Genomic DNA, 3,861 nt, shown 5'->3' with positions numbered 1-3,861 from the left:
TTACTCTTTCTCCATCTGGCCAACATGGTTTACAATATTTCGATATAGTAGGTACTGCACAGATTAAAAACCAAACCCCGTGTTTGGTCCGTTCTAAACATTCCCTAAAAGATACTCTATCTACTACTTTTTTTTTTTTGATGAATCAGAATTCTCCTACATTTGTAATATGTGGTTTATAAGGAGAATTCAATTAGAAAGTGGGGAAAGAAAAGAAGAAAACTTGTATCCAAGCATGTAATTAGAGTACCAAGCACTGTGACATATATGCCTCGGACCAAATTTGCGTTTGGACTTTCCTATCATACAAAATCTTCAGCAAACAAAGCTCGGTCTCCAAAGGCTAATATATAACATGAAACACTTATGAAAATGCCAAAAGCTTGCTTGACTAAGCACACGTGATCTAAAGGTTAAAATATTGTATGAAAATACTAAAATTCTTGTAGCTTAGTGACATTGTATGGTTTCCCTTATTAGCAAAATTAGGGCTCTAATCCTCTTCTCTCTGTTATTGCAACAATTAAAAAAAAAAAAAACAAAACAATATGTGATATAAAGGGCAAAATTCTGTATCAATTGGATTACAAGGATTTATGGTGAATCCGATACTTTAACAGATAGAACCATATTATTGAAGGATATTACTGATGAAGTATAAATGGCAATGGCAGTAAGGCTAATGGTTGTAAGTTTCCAGATAGAGAACTTCCCAGGCAACAGATATGTATCAGTAGAGATAGAAGATGGATATTAAGTGTGAGATCCCCATATTGAATATTTAAATTGTGGGAGGAATTATATTAGAGAAGTCATATAGTATATACTACACCTGGATAATTGACAAGACACTAGTAGAAAGAATGAAGAAAAAGAAATTAAACAGCAATTGATGTTGCAGCTTCATGAATCCATAGTAATACCTATATATGCAATGCTAGCTCTTGAAGATGGTTCATATATATTGTTAAGAAGTAATAATGTGATCACCGAAGGCCTGGCATGTGGAAAAGAAAGAAACATGTAGCCAAAGACAACTTGCCAACTTCAGTCTCTAAATCACTTGAATTTATGAAGAGGAAAAAACCTACAAGAGTCGGCAAGTCATCCTTGGCTGCACAATTCTTTCTACACCCTACATGCGAGGCTAGCTGAAGATATTTAATCTTTATTAGGATCACAAACAGCATGCTTTTCGCCACAAGCATATATATAGGACAATACTAGTAGATGTGTGTGTGTGAGAGAGAAGCCTGTGGTTGGAAAGAAAGAAAGCTCAGGAGCCATATATATAGTATGCATAAAAAGGAAGAAGGTAATTATAAAGGGCTGAAATTATTTTATTTGCTTAATCACAACAATTTGATGCATTATCTTTAATCGAGGTGATGAGGACAGCACCTACAATCTACATGGATCTATTTAGGGCCCATATATGATAAGAATGTGGAAAGGAATAAGGTCAACTGGTCAAGAGATAAGGTTTTCTGCTTCACCATGTGCCCACTCCCTTAGTCCCTTTTCTGGATACAACTTACAAAAATCTAAGATATCTAAAATCATTTTAAGGAAACCCCACTTGCATGGATAGGTAGGCAGGTCTAGAACATATTTCTATCGAAGAAAATTTAAGTTTCGATTGAGTGAAAGAGCTAGTATTTTCATTATGGGTAAGGCTTGGTTCTTGTAGTGCTCTATAGAAGATTTAAGTTTCAATTGACTAGACAGCAAAAGCTAGTATTTTTATTATGGGTAAGGTTTGGCTCCAATAGTGCTTTGTGGCGTAACAAAATCAAACATGTGTCCAGTGCATTGGAGGCAAGTCATGTCATTTTCAATATTTACTGTATGTCTCTAAAAATTTAATACAGGAACATGAGATCAGTTGCACCAAAACAACAAAAAAGATAAACAGTTAATAATTTTAACATTTACTAGACAGTCAAAGAAGTATTATTGATGGCAGATAACTGAGAGATGATTATTTCAACAACCAACCAAACTTCAAGTTGGGATATTGTTACTGCACTTTATATGATTGTTGACAGTGCAGGAATAAGATTTCACGTGCACCTGTTTATGGTATTTTTATCATTCAGCTACTCCAGAGGTCCTCAACAAACAAATAATTAATGCAAAATATCATAAACAAATAGATTATCTGATAATTTACTAGCATAAAAATGGTCTCTTTCAATATTCATTTTGCAGGAAAAGGAATATATGATTATTTTAAAAACCACCCCACTCCCACTCAAAAAATAAAAAATAAAAGAAAGGTGCAGCACTGTTTAGATGTAAATTATGGTAAAAATCTAGGGAAGAGACAAGAGAAGTGACTCAAAGATCAAGGCCTGCAAATTACATGTTCATGTGCTGGCTCTTTTGCCTTTTTTAACACTCACTTCAATAACAAGTAGGATTCCTTTCTCTCTCTCTCTGGTGACAGCAGAAATAGCTGAACAACAAATAGTCCATGGACACATTATTTAACACAAACTTTCTCGCAACTTCTTCAAGTGTCAATTGATAATTGGAGTAATTGAAAACCAAGCAAGTTAGTACAAAGTGTGTGTTAAAATTTGTGTCCTAGCTAGAAAAATTCTTACAACAAGACCCATGTTCTTTTTACTCTGCAACTGCAAATAAAAAAGAGTCCACTCTTCACTGTCTACACTCTCTCTCTCTCTCTATCTTCTTTATTATGTCAGTATGTCACTCACATACACCCATAGATGGAAAATTTATGGAGCACCGCACTGCACAGCAGAGAAAGTAGAAGACACCCCAGGAAATGGCCTTGATGGGTGCAAAATGCAAAGAGCAATACGTGGTCAAGTGGGTCAAGTGGGAGTAAGAATTGCACGACCTATTTGCCCCTTATCCTAAAAGTGGGGACTCACGGGGTGCCTATGAATGCAGAAGACAGGCACTGAAAGCGAACGCATACAAAGAATTAGATAAAAAGTGATTTACCAAAAAAAAAAAAAAGAATTAGATAAAAAGTGGTGGTAACTTTATCTGATGCTAGAATACACTAAGGCGTCTTATCAAACTGATAGTTCATCAGTTCCAATGTTGCAAATCTGTTATCTGTGTAACTCACTATGTGAACGTAGTAATCTTATAATGGAAAATTTTACAAATTGTACTGTATAAATCTTATGGTAAAACCCCTTACACACACCATTTTGCACAAATGTTAATTTGAACTAAAATTGCATGTTGAAAATCGTGTTTTCAACTCACAATTTTAGTTCAAATTCACCTGCACAAAGACGTGTGTGCAAAGTGGTGTTTGTAATTAACATAACCCTAAATTTTATAAAGCAATGACCTTATTTCTAAATATAAATAAAAACTATTAAAAGCATTATGATTTTATTACCAAAAAAAATTTAACTAAGAATGAACATAATTAGTGCCAACCTAACTATCTTTTGGCTTTGTGTTTAAAAGTTGACATATTAATTTGTAAGATTTATATAGTAAAATTTATAATATTCCTACTTCCCTAGCATAATAGTTTAGAAATTTAATTACTTAAGGAGATGCTAAAACTATTACCAATTTTTATACAACATACTAGGAAATTTATGTGACAATGGATGTATTTGGTATCACACTAACAATAAAATAAATAAATAAAATTATCAATTACTTTTTTATTTTGTATTTAAAAGTTGACACATCAATTGTGAAAGTTCTTATACTAAAATTGATAATATTTTTAGCATTTATTTCGGTTACATAAGTTGGAGGGGTGTAAAACTTCTCATCCCATCCTTTCCTTCAAGTTTATTTGAGAAGAAAAAATTATATATATACATACATACATACATTACGTACTCACTCTTATAT

This window comes from Quercus suber, unplaced genomic scaffold (assembly GCF_002906115.3).
Source record: "Quercus suber isolate HL8 unplaced genomic scaffold, Cork oak 2.0 scaffold_28, whole genome shotgun sequence".
Classification (NCBI taxonomy): domain Eukaryota; kingdom Viridiplantae; phylum Streptophyta; class Magnoliopsida; order Fagales; family Fagaceae; genus Quercus; species Quercus suber.
This window is presented reverse-complemented; position numbering follows the sequence as displayed.